Genomic DNA, 13,856 nt, shown 5'->3' with positions numbered 1-13,856 from the left:
CTGCTTAGTGTTCTGTTAATTCATCTCACAGAGTTACATGTGTATTTCGTGGATCTCTTTGCTAGCCTTATTTCTGTGGAATCTGAGAACAGATATTTCGGATCCCTTTGAAGACTATAGGGTCAAAGGAAATATCCTCCGATAACAAAGAGAAAGAAGCTTTCTGAGAAACTTCTTTGTGTTCTGTGAAATCATCTCACAGAGTTACAGCTTTCCCCTCAAGAAGCCTTTCGCTAAGACAGTTCTTGTGGAATTGGCAAAGTGATATTTGGAAGCCCCTAGAGGGCTATGGTGAAAAAGGAAATATCCTCAGATGAAATCTGGAAAGAAGCTTTCTGAGAAACTGCTTAGTGTTCTGTTAATTCATCTCACAGAGTTACATCTGTATTTCGTGGATCTCTTTGCTAGCCTTATTTCTGTGGAATCTGAGAACAGATATTTCGGATCCCTTTGAAGACTATAGGGCCAAAGGAAATATCCTCCGATAACAAAGAGAAAGAAGCTTTCTGAGAAACTTCTTTGTGTTCTGTGAAATCATCTCACAGAGTTACAGCTTTCCCCTCAAGAAGCCTTTCGCTAAGACAGTTCTTGTGGAATTAGCAATGTGATATTTGAAGCCCATAGAGGGCTATGGTGAAAAAGGAAATATCCTCAGATGAAATCTGGAAAGAAGCTTTCTGAGAAACTGCTTAGTGTTCTGTTAATTCATCTCACAGAGTAACATCTGTATTTCGTGGATCTCTTTGCTAGCCTTATTTCCTTGGAATCTGAGAACAGATATTTCGGATCCCTTTGAAGACTATAGGGCCAAAGGAAATATCCTCCGATAACAAAGAGAAAGAAGCTTTCTGAGAAACTTCTTTGTGTTCTGTGAAATCATCTCACAGAGTTACAGCTTTCCCCTCAAGAAGCCTTTCGCTAAGACAGTTCTTGTGGAATTGGCAAAGTGATATTTGGAAGCCCATAGAGGGCTATGGTGAAAAAGGAAATATCCTCAGATGAAATCTGGAAAGAAGCTTTCTGAGAAACTGCTTAGTGTTCTGTTAATTCATCTCACAGAGTTACTTCTGTATTTCGTGGATCTCTTTGCTAGCCTTATTTCTGTGGAATCTGAGAACAGATATTTCGGATCCCTTTGAAGACTATAGGGCCAATGGAAATATCCTCCGATAACAAAGAGAAAGAAGCTTTCTGAGAAACTTCTTTGTGTTCTGTGAAATCATCCCACAGAGTTACAGCTTTCCCCTCAAGAAGCCTTTCGCTAAGACAGTTCTTGTGGAATTGGCAAAGTGATATTTGAAGCCCAAAGAGGGCTATGGTGAAAAAGGAAATATCCTCAGATGAAATCTGGAAAGAAGCTTCCTGAGAAACTGTTTAGTGTTCTGTTAATTCATCTCACAGAGTTACATCTGTATTTCGTGGATCTCTTTGCTAGCCTTATTTCTGTGGAATCTGAGAACAGATATTTCGGATCCCTTTGAAGACTCTAGGGCCAAAGGAAATATCCTCCGATAACAAAGAGAAAGAAGCTTTCTGAGAAACTTCTTAGTGTTCTGTGAAATCATCTCACAGAGTTACAACTTTCCCCTCAAGAAGCCTTTCGCTAAGACAGTTCTTGTGGAATTGGCAAAGTGATATTTGGAAGCCCATAGAGGGCTATGGTGAAAAAGGAAATATCCTCAGATGAAATCTGGAAAGAAGCTTTCTGAGAAACTGCTTAGTGTTCTGTTAATTCATCTCACAGAGTTACATCTGTATTTCGTGGATCTCTTTGCCAGCCTTATTTCTGTGGAATCTGAGAACAGATATTTCGGATCCCTTTGAAGACTATAGGGCCAAAGGAAATATCCTCCGATAAGAAAGAGAAGGAAGCTTTCTGAGAAACTTCTTTGTGTTCTGTGAAATCATCTCACAGAGTTACAGCTTTCCCATCAAGAAGCCTTTCGCTAAGACACTTCTTGTGGAATTGGCAAAGTGATATTTGGAAGCCCATAGAGGGCTATGGTGAAAAAGGAAATATCCTCAGATGAAATCTGGAAAGAAGCTTTCTGAGAAACTGCTTAGTGTTCTGTTAATTCATCTCACAGAGTTACATCTGTACTTCGTGGATCTCTTTGCTAGCCTTATTTCTGTGGAATCTGAGAACAGATATTTCGGATCCCTTTGAAGACTATAGGGCCAAAGGAATTATCCACCGCTAACAAAGAGAAAGAAGCTTTCTGAGAAACTTCTTTGTGTTCTGTGATTCATCTCACAGAGTTACAGCTTTCCCCTCAATAAGCCTTTCGCTAAGACAGTTCTTGTGGAATTGGCAAAGTGATATTTGGAAGCCCATAGAGGGCTACGGTGAAAAAGGAAATATCCTCAGATGAAATCTGGAGAGAAGCTTTCTGAGAAACTGCTTAGTGTTCTGTTAATTCATCTCACAGAGTTACAGGTGTATTTCGTGTATCTCTTTGCTAGCCTTATTTCCGTGGAATCTGAGAACAGATATTTCGGATCCCTTTGAAGACTATAGGGCCAAAGGAAATATCCTCCGATAACAAAGAGAAAGAAGCTTTCTGAGAAACTTCTTTGTGTTCTGTGAAATCATCTCACAGAGTTACAGCTTTCCCCTCAAGAAGCCTTTCGCTAAGACAGTTCTTGTGGAATTGGCAAATTGATATTTGGAAGCCCCTAGAGGGCTATGGTGAAAAAGGAAATATCCTCAGATGAAATCTGGAAAGAAGCTTTCTGAGAAACTGCTTAGTGTTCTGTTAATTCATCTCACAGAGTTACATCTGTATTTCGTGGATCTCTTTGCTAGCCTTATTTCTGTGGAATCTGAGAACAGATATTTCGGATCCCTTTGAAGACTATAGGGCCAAAGGAAATATCCTCCGATTACAAAGAGAAAGAAGCTTTCTGAGAAACTTCTTTGGGTTCTGTGAAATCATCTCACAGAGTTACAGCTTTCCTCTCAAGAAACCTTTCGCTAAGACAGTTCTTGTGGAATGGGCAAAGTGATATTTGGAAGCCCATAGAGGGCTATGGTGAAAAAGGAAATATCCTCAGATGAAATCTGGACAGAAGCTTTCTGAGAAACTGCTTAGTGTACTGTTAATTCATCTCACAGAGTTACATCTGTATTTCGTGGATCTCTTTGCTAGCCTTATTTCTGTGTAATCTGAGAACAGATATTTCGGATCCCTTTGAAGACTATAGGGCAAAAGGAAATATCCTCCGTTAACAAAGAGAAAGAAGCTTTCTGAGAAACTTCTTTGTGTTCTGTGAAATCATCTCAAAGAGTTACAGCTTTCCCCTCAATAAGCCTTTCGTTAAGACAGTTCTTTTGGAATTGGCAAAGTGATATTTGGAAGCCCATAGAGGGCTATGTTGAAAAAGGAAATATCCTCAGATGAAATCTGGAAAGAAGCTTTCTGAGAAACTGCTTAGTGTTCTGTTAATTCATCTCACAGAGTTACATCTGTATTTCGTGGATCACTTTGCTAGCCTTATTTCTGTGGAATCTGAGAAGAGATATTTCGGATCCCTTTGAAGATTATAGGGCCAAAGGAAATATCCTCTGATAACAAAGAGAAAGAAGCTTTCTGAGAAACTTCTTTGTGTTCTGTGAAATCATCTCACAGAGTTACAGCTTTCCTCTCAAGAAGTGCTTCGCTAAGACAGTTCTTGTGGAATTGGCAAAGTGATATTTGGAAGCCCATAGAGGGCTATGGTGAAAAAGGAAATATCCTGAGATGAAATCTGGAAAGAAGCTTTCTGAGAAACTGCTTAGTGTTCTGTTAATTCATCTCACAGAGTTACATCTGTATTTCGTGGATCTCTTTGCTAGCCTTATTTCTGTGGAATCTGAGAACAGATTTTTCGGATCCCTTAGAAGACTATAGGGCCAAAGGAAATATCCTCCGATAACAAAGAGAAAGAAGCTTTCTGAGAAACTTCTTTGTGTTCTGTGAAATCATCTCACAGAGTTACAGCTTTCCCCTGAAGAAGCCTTTCGCTAAGACAGTTCTTGTGGAATTGGCAAAGTGATATTTGGAAGCCCATAGAGGGCTATGGTGAAAAAGGAAATATACTCAGATGAAATCTGGAAAGAAGCTTTCTGAGAAACTGCTTAGTGTTCTGTTAATTCATCTCACAGAGTTACATCTGTATTTCGTGGATCTCTTTGCTAGCCTTATTTCTGTGGAATCTGAGAACAGATATTTCGGATCCCTTTGAAGACTATAGGGCCAAAGGAATTATCCACCGATAACAAAGAGAAAGAAGGTTTCTGAGAAACTTCTTTGTGTTCTGTGAAATCATCTCACAGAGTTACAGCTTTCCCCTCAAGAAGTCGTTCGCTAAGACAGTTCTTGTGGAATTGGCAAAGTGATATTTGGAAGCCCATAGAGGGCTATGGTGAAAAAGGAAATATCCTCAGATGAAATCTGGAAAGAAGCTTTCTGAGAAACTGCTTAGTGTTCTGTGAATTCATCTCACAGAGTTACATCTGTATTTCGTGGATCTCTTTGCTAGCCCTATTTCTGTGGAATCTGAGAACAGATATTTCGGATCCCTTTGAAGACTATAGGGCCAAAGGAAATATCCTCCGATAACAAAGAGAAAGAAGCTTTCTGAGAAACTTCTTTGTGTTCTGTGAAATCATCTCACAGAGTTACAGCTTTCTCCTCAAGAAGCCTTTCGCTAAGACAGTTCTTGTGGAATTGGCAAAGTGATATTTGAAGCCCATAGTGGGCTATGGTGAAAAAGGAAATATCCTCAGATGAAATCTGGAAAGAAGCTTTCTGAGAAACTGCTTAGTGTTCTCTTAATTCATCTCACAGAGTTACATCTGTATTTCGTGTATCTCTTTGCTAGCCTTATTTCTGTGGAATCTGAGAACAGATATTTCGGATCCCTTTGAAGACTATAGGGCCAAAGGAAATATCCTCCGATAACAAAGAGAAAGAAGCTTTCTGAGAAACTTCTTTGTGTTCTGTGAAATCATCTCACAGAGTTACAGCTTTACCCTGAAGAAGCCTTTCGCTAAGACAGTTCTTGAGGAATTGGCAAAGTGATATTTGGAAGCCCATAGGGGGCTATGGTGAAAAAGGAAATATCCTCAGATGAAATCTGGAAAGAAGCTTTCTGAGAAACTGCTTAGTGTTCTGTGAATTCATCTCACAGAGTTACATCTGTATTTCGTGCATCTCTTTGCTAGCCTTATTTCTGTGGAATCTGAGAACAGATATTTCGGATCCCTTTGAAGACAATAGGGCCAAAGGAATTATCCACCGATAACAAAGAGAAAGAAGCTTTCTGAGAAACTTCTTTGTGTTCTGTGAAATCATCTCACAGAGTTACAGGTTTCCCCTCAAGAAGCCTTTCGCTAAGACAGTTCTTGTGGAATTGGCAAAGTGATATTTGGAAGCCCCTAGAGGACTATGGTGAAAAAGGAAATATCCTAGGATGAAATCTGGAAAGAAGCTTTCTGAGAAACTGCTTAGTGTTCTGTGAATTCATCTCACAGAGTTACATCTGTATTTCGTGGATCTCTTTGCTAGCCTTATTTCTGAGGAATCTGAGAACAGATATTTCAGATCCCTTTGAAGATTATAGGGCCAAAGGAAATATCCTCTGATAACAAAGAGAAAGAAGCTTTCTGAGAAACTTCTTTGTGTTCTGTGAAATCATCTCACAGAGTTACAGCTTTCCTCTCAAGAAACCTTTCGCTAAGACAGTTCTTGTGGAATTGGCAAAGTGATATTTGGAAGCCCATAGAGAGCTATGGTGAAAAAGGAAATATCCTCAGATGAAATCTGGACAGAAGCTTTCTGAGAAACTGCTTAGTGTTCTGTTAATTCATCTCACAGAGTTACATCTGTATTTCGTGGATCTCTTTGCTAGCCTTATTTCTGTGTAATCTGAGAACAGATATTTCGGATCCCTTTGAAGACTATAGGGCAAAAGGAAATATCCTCCGATAACAAGGAGAAAGAAGCTTTCTGAGAAACTTCTTTGTGTTCTGTGAAATCATCTCAAAGAGTTACAGCTTTCCCCTCAAGAAGCCTTTCGCTAAGACAGTTCTTTTGAAATTGGCAAAGTGATATTTGGAAGCCCATAGACGGCTATGTTGAAAAAGGAAATATCCTCAGATGAAATCCTGAAAGAAGCTTTCTGAGAAACTGCTTAGTGTTCTGTTAATACATCTCACAGAGTTACATCTGTATTTCGTGGATCTCTTTGCTAGCCTTATTTCTGTGGAATCTGAGAACAGATATTTCGGATCCCTTTGAAGATTATAGGGCCAAAGGAAATATCCTCTGATAACAAAGAGAAAGAAGCTTTCTGAGAAACTTCTTTATGTTCTGTGAAATCATCTCACAGAGTTACAGCTTTCCTCTCAAGAAGTGTTTCGCTAAGACAGTTCTTGTGGAATTGGCAAAGTGATATTTGGAAGCCCATAGAGGGCTATGGTGAAAAAGGAAATATCCTCAGACGAAATCTGGAAAGAAGCTTTCTGAGAAACTGCTTAGTGTTCTGTTAATTCATCTCACAGAGTTACATCTGTATTTCGTGGATCTCTTTGCTAGCCTTATTTCTGTGGAATCTGAGAACAGATATTTCGGATCCCTTTGAAGACTATAGGGCCAAAGGAAATATCCTCCGATAACAAAGAGAAAGAAGCTTTCTGAGAAAATTCTTTGTGTTCTGTGAAATCATCTCACAGAGTTACAGCTTTCCCCTCAAGAAGCCGTTCGCTAAGACAGTTCTTGTGGAATTGGCAAAGTGATATTTGGAAGCCCATAGAGGGCTATGGTGAAAAAGGAAATATCCTCAGATGAAATATGGAAAGAAGCTTTCTGAGAAACTGCTTAGTGTTCTGTTAATTCATCTCACAGAGTTACATCTGTATTTCGTGGATCTCTTTGCTAGCCTTATTTCTGTGGAATCTGAGAACAGATATTTCGGATCCCTTTGAAGACTATAGGGCCAAAGGAAATATCCTCCGATAACAAAGCGAAAGAAGCTTTCTGAGAAACTTCTTTCTGTTCTGTGAAATCATCTCACGGAGTTACAGCTTTCCCCTGAAGAAGCCTTTCGCTAAGACAGTTCTTGTGGAATTGGCAAAGTGATATTTGGAAGCCCATAGAGGGCTATGGTGAAAAAGGAAATATCCTCAGATGAAATCTGGAAAGAAGCTTTCTGAGAAACTGCTTAGTGTTCTGTTAATTCATCTCACAGAGTTACATCTGTATTTCGTGGATCTCTTTGCTAGCCTTATTTCTGTGGAATCTGAGAACAGATATTTCGGATCCCTTTGAAGACTATAGGGCCAAAGGAATTATCCACCGATAACAAAGAGAAAGAAGCTTTCTGAGAAACTTCTTTGTGTTCCCTGAAATCATCTCACAGACTTACATGTTTCCCCTCAAGAAGCCTTTCGCTAAGACAGTTCTTGTGGAATTGGCAAAGTGATATTTGTAAGCCCATAGAGGGCTATGGTGAAAAAGGAAATATCCTCAGATGAAATCTGGAAAGAAGCTATCTGAGAAACTGCTTAGTGTTCTGTTAATTCACCTCACAGAGTTACAGGTGTATTTCGTGTATCTCTTTGCTAGCCTTATTTCCGTGGAATCTGAGAACAGATATTTCGGATCCCTTTGAAGACTATAGGGCCAAAGGAAATATCCTCCGATAACAAAGAGAAAGAAGCTTTCTGAGAAACTTCTTTGTGTTCTGTGAAATCATCTCACAGAGTTACAGCTTTCCCCTCAAGAAGCCTTTCGCTAAGACAGTTCTTGTGGAATTGGCAAAGTGATATTTGGAAGCCCCTAGAGGGCTATGGTGAAAAAGGAAATATCCTCAGATGAAATCTGGAAAGAAGCTTTCTGAGAAACTGCTTAGTGTTCTGTTAATTCATCTCACAGAGTTACATCTGTATTTCGTGGATCTCTTTGCTAGCCTTATTTCTGTGGAATCTGAGAACAGATATTTCGGATCCCTTTGAAGATTATAGGGCCAAAGGAAATATCCTCTGATAACAAAGAGAAAGAAGCTTTCTGAGAAACTTCTTTGGGTTCTGTGAAATCATCTCACAGAGTTACAGCTTTCCTCTCAAGAAACCTTTCGCTAAGACAGTTCTCGTGGAATGGGCAAAGTGATATTTGGAAGCCCATAGAGGGCTATGTTGAAAAAGGAAATATCCTCAGATGAAATCTGGACAGAAGCTTTCTGAGAAACTGCTTAGTGTTCTGTTAATTCATCTCACAGAGTTACATCTGTATTTCGTGGATCTCTTTGCTAGCCTTATTTCTGTGTAATCTGAGAACAGATATTTCGGATCCCTTTGAAGACTATAGGGCAAAAGGAAATATCCTCCGTTAACAAAGAGAAAGAAGCTTTCTGAGAAACTTCTTTGTGTTCTGTGAAATCATCTCAAAGAGTTACAGCTTCCCCCTCAATAAGCCTTTCGCTAAGACAGTTCTTTTGGAATTGGCAAAGTGATATTTGGAAGCCCATAGAGGGCTATGTTGAAAAAGGAAATATGCTCAGATGAAATCTGGAAAGAAGCTTTCTGAGAAACTGCTTAGTGTTCTGTTAATTCATCTCACAGAGTTACATCTGTATTTCGTGGATCACTTTGCTAGCCTTATTTCTGTGGAATCTGAGAACAGATATTTCGGATCCCTTTGAAGACTATAGGGCCAAAGGAAATATCCTCCGATAACAAAGAGAAAGAAGCTTTCTGAGAAACTTCTTTGTGTTCTGTGAAATCATCTCACAGAGTTACAGCTTTCCCCTCAAGAAGCCGTTCGCTAAGACAGTTCTTGTGGAATTGGCAAAGTGATATTTGGAAGCCCATAGAGGGCTATGGTGAAAAAGGAAATATCCTCAGATGAAATCTGGAAAGAAGCTTTCTGAGAAACTGCTTAGTGTTCTGTTAATTCATCTCACAGAGTTACATCTGTATTTCGTGGATCTCTTTGCTAGCCTTATTTCTGTGGAATCTGAGAAGAGATATTTCGGATCCCTTTGAAGATTATAGGGCCAAAGGAAATATCCTCTGATAACGAAGAGAAAGAAGCTTTCTGAGAAACTTCTTTGTGTTCTGTGAAATCATCTCACAGAGCTACAGCTTTCCCCTCAAGAAGCCTTTTGCTAAGACAGTTCTTGTGGAATTGGAAAAGTGATATTTGGAAGCCCATAGAGGGCTATGGTGAAAAAGGAAATATCCTCAGATGAAATCTGGAAAGAAGCTTTCTGAGAAACTGCTTAGTGTTCTGTTAATTCATCTCACAGAGTTACATGTGTATTTCGTGGATCTCTTTGCTAGCCTTATTTCTGTGGAATCTGAGAACAGATATTTCGGATCCCTTTGAAGACTATAGGGCCAAAGGAAATATCCTCCGATAACAAAGAGAAAGAAGCTTTCTGAGAAACTTCTTTGTGTTCTGTGAAATCATCTCACAGAGTTACAGCTTTCCCCTCAAGAAGCCTTTCGCTAAGACAGTTCTTGTGGAATTGGCAAAGTGATATTTGGAAGCCCATAGAGGGCTATGGTGAAAAAGGAAATATCCTCAGATGAAATCTGGAAAGAAGCTTTCTGAGAAACTGCTTAGTGTTCTGTTAATTCATCTCACAGAGTTACATCTGTATTTCGTGGATCTCTTTGCTAACCTTATTTCCTTGGAATCTGATAACAGATATTTCGGATCCCTTTGCAGACTATAGGGCCAAAGAAAATATCCTCTGATAACAAAGAGAAAGAAGCTTTCTGAGAAACTTCTTTGTGTTCTGTGAAATCATCTCACAGAGTTACAGCTTTCCCCTCAAGAAGCCTTTCGCTAAGACAGTTCTTGTGGAATTGGCAAAGTGATATTTGGAAGCCCTTAGAGGGCTATGGTGAAAAAGGAAATATCCTCAGATTAAATCTGGAAAGAAGCTTTCTGAGAAACTGCTTAGTGTTCTGTTATTTCATCTCACAGAGTAACATCTGTATTTCGTGGATCTGTTTGTTAGCCTTATTTCTGTGGAATCTGAGAACAGATATTTCGGATCCTTTGGAAGACTATAGGGCCAAAGGAAATATCCTCCGATAACAAAGAGAAAGAAGCTTTCTGAGAACCTTCTTTTTGTAATCTGAAATCATCTCACAGAGTTACAGCTTTCCCCTCAAGAAGCCTTTCGCTAAGACAGTTCTTGTGGAATTGGCAAAGTGATATTTGGAAGCCCATAGAGGGCTATGGTGAAAAAGGAAATATCCTCAGTGAAATCTGGAAAGAAGCTTTCTGAGAAACTGCTTAGTGTTCTGTGAATTCATCTCACAGAGTTACATCGGTATTTCGTGGATCTCTTTGCTAGCCTTATTTCCTTGGAATCTGAGAACAGATATTTCGGATCCCTTTGAATACTATAGGTGCAAAGGAAATATCCTCCGATAACAAAGAGAAAGAAGCTTTCTAGAAACATCTTTGTGTTCTGTGAAATCATCTCACAGAGTTACAGCTTTCCCCTCAAGAAGACTTTCGCTAAGACAGTTCTTGTGGAATTGGCAAAGTGATATTTGGAAACCCATAGAGGGCTATGGTGAAAAAGGAAATATCCTCAGATGAAATCTGGAAAGAAGCTTTCTGAGAAACTGCTCTGTGATGTGTGACTTCCACTCAAAGAGTTATATCTGTATTTCGTGGATCTCTTTGCTAGCCTTATTTCTGTGGAATCTGAGAACAGATATTTCGGATCCCTTTGAAGACTATAGGGCCAAAGGAAATATCCTCCGATAACAAAGAGAAAGAAGCTTTCTGAGAAACTTCTTTGTGTTCTGTGAAATCATCTCACAGAGTTACAGCTTTCCCCTCAAGAAGCCTTTCGCTAAGACAGTTCTTGTGGAATTGGAAAAGTGATATTTGGAAGCCCATAGAGGGCTATGGTGAAAAAGGAAATATCCTCAGATGAAATCTGGAAAAAAGATTTCTGAGAAACTGCTTAGTGTTCTGTTAATTCATCTCACAGAGTTACATCTGTATTTCGTGGATCTCTTTGCTAGCCTTATTTCCTTGGAATCTGAGAACAGATATTTCGGATCCCTTTGAAGACTATTGGGCCAAAGGAAATATCCTCCGATAACAAAGAGAAAGAAGCTTTCTTAGGAATTTCTTTTGTTCCGTGAAATCATCTCACAGAGTTACAGCTTTCCCCTCAAGAAGTCTTTCGCTAAGACAGTTCTTGTGGAATTGGCAAAGTGATATTTGGAAGCCCATAGAGGGCTATGGTGAAAAAGGAAATATCCTCAGATGAAATCTGGAAAGAAGCTTTCTGAGAAACTGCTTAGTGTTCTGTTAATTCATCTCACAGAGTAACAACTGTATTTCGTGGATCTCTTTGTTAGCCTTATTTCTGTGGAATCTGAGAACAGATATTTCGGATCCCTTTGAAGACTATAGGGCCAAAGGAAATATCCTCCGATAACAAAGAGAAAGAAGCTTTCTGAGAAACTTCTTTGTGTTCTGTGAAATCATCTCACAGAGTTACAGCTTTCCCCTCAAGAAGCCTTTCGCTAAGACAGTTCTTGTGGAATTGGCAAAGTGATATTTGGAAGCCCATAGAGGGCTATGGTGAAAAAGGAAATATCCTCCGATGAAATCTGGAAAAAAGCTTTCTGAGAAACTGCTTAGTGTTCCGTTAATTCATCTCACAGAGTTACATCTGTATTTCGTGGATCTCTTTGCTAGCCTTATTTCCTTGGAATCTGAGAACAGATATTTCGGATCCCTTTGAAGACTATAGGGCCAAAGGAAATATCCTCCGATAACAAAGAGAAAGAAGCTTTCTCAGGAATTTCTTTTGTTCGGTGAAATCCTCTCACAGAGTTACAGCTTTCCCCTCAAGAAGTCTTTCGCTAAGACAGTTCTTGTGGAATTGGCAATGTGATATTTGGAAGCCCATAGACGGCTATGGTGAAAAAGGAAATATCCTCAGATGAAATCTGGAAAGAAGCTTTCTGAGAAACTGCTTAGTGTTCTGTTAATTCATCTCACAGAGTAACATCTGTATTTCGTGGACCTCTTTGTTAGCCTTATTTCTGTGGAATCTGAGAACAGATATTTCGGATCCCTTTGAAGACTATAGGGCCAAAGGAAATATCCTCCGATAACAAAGAGAAAGAAGCTTTCTGAGAAACTTCTTTGTGTTCTGTGAAATCATCTCACAGAGTTACAGCTTTCCCCTCAAGAAGCCTTTCGCTAAGACAGTTCTTGTGGAATTGGCAAAGTGATATTTGGAAGCCCATAGAGGGCTATGGTGAAAAAGGAAATATCCTCAGGTGAAATCTGGAAAGAAGCTTTCTGAGAAACTGCTTAGTGTTCTGCGAATTCATCTCACAGAGTTACATCGGTATTTCGTGGATCTGTTTGCTAGCCTTATTTCCTTGGAGTCTGAGAACAGATATTTCGGAACCCTTTGAATACTATAGGTGCAAAGGAAATATCCTCCGATAACAAAGAGAAAGAAGCTTTCTGAGAAACATCTTTGTGTTCTGTGAAATCATCTCACAGAGTTACAGCTTTCCCCTCAAGTAGACTTTCGCTAAGACAGTTCTTGTGGAATTGGCGAAGTGATATTTGGAAACCCATAGAGGGCTATGGTGAAAAAGGAAATATCCTGAGATGAAATCTGGAAAGAAGCTTTCTGAGAAACTGCTCTGTGATGTGTGACTTCCACTCAAATAGTTATATCTTTATTTCGTGGATCTCTTTACTAGCCTTATTTCTGTGGAATCTGAGAACAGATATTTCGGATCCCTTTGAAGACTATAGGTCCAAAGGAAATATCCTCCGATAACAAAGAGAAAGAAGCTTTCTGAGAAACTTCTTTGTGTTCTGTGAAATCATCTCACAGAGTTACAGCTTTCCCCTCAAGAAGCCTTTCGCTAAGACAGTTCTTGTGGAATTGGAAAAGTGATATTTGGAAGCCCATAGAGGGCTATGGTGAAAAAGGAAATATCCTCAGATGAAATCTGGAAAAAAGCTTTCTGAGAAACTGCTTAGTGTTCTGTTAATTCATCTCACAGAGTTACATCTGTATTTCGTGGATCTCTTTGCTAGCCTTATTTCCTTGGAATCTGAGAACAGATATTTCGGATCCCTTTGAAGACTATAGGGCCAAAGGAAATATCCTCCGATAACAAAGAGAAAGAAGCTTTCTTAGGAATTTCTTTTGTTCCGTGAAATCATCTCACAGAGTTACAGCTTTCCCCTCAAGAAGTCTTTCCCTAAGACAGTTCTTGTGGAATTGGCAAAGTGATATTTGGAAGCCCATAGATGGCTATGGTGAAAAAGGAAATATCCTCAGATGAAATCTGGAAAGAAGCTTTCTGAGAAACTGCTTAGTGTTCTGTTAATTCATCTCACAGAGTAACATCTGTATTTCGTGGATCTCTTTGTTAGCCTTATTTCTGTGGAATCTGAGAAGAGATATTTCGGATCCCTTTGAAGACTATATGGCCAAAGGAAATATCCTCCGATAACAAAGAGAAAGAAGCTTTCTGAGAAACTTCTTTGTGTTCTGTGAAATCATCTCACAGAGTTACAGCTTTCCCCTCAAGAAGCCTTTCGCTAAGACAGTTCTTGTGGAATTGGCAAAGTGATATTTGGAAGCCCATAGAGGGCTATGGTGAAAAAGGAAATATCCTCAGATGAAATCTGGAAAGAAGCTTTCTGAGAAACTGCTTAGTGTTCTGTTAATTCATCTCACAGAGTTACATCGGTATTTCGTGGATCTCTTTGCTAGCCTTATTTCCTTGGAATCTGAGAACAGATATTTCGGATCCCTTTGAATACTATAGGTGCAAAGGAAATATCCTCCGATAA

This window comes from Macaca fascicularis, chromosome 1 (assembly GCF_037993035.2).
Source record: "Macaca fascicularis isolate 582-1 chromosome 1, T2T-MFA8v1.1".
Classification (NCBI taxonomy): domain Eukaryota; kingdom Metazoa; phylum Chordata; class Mammalia; order Primates; family Cercopithecidae; genus Macaca; species Macaca fascicularis.
The sequence above is the reverse complement of the archived record's forward strand: the minus strand, read 5'-3'. Positions refer to the sequence as shown.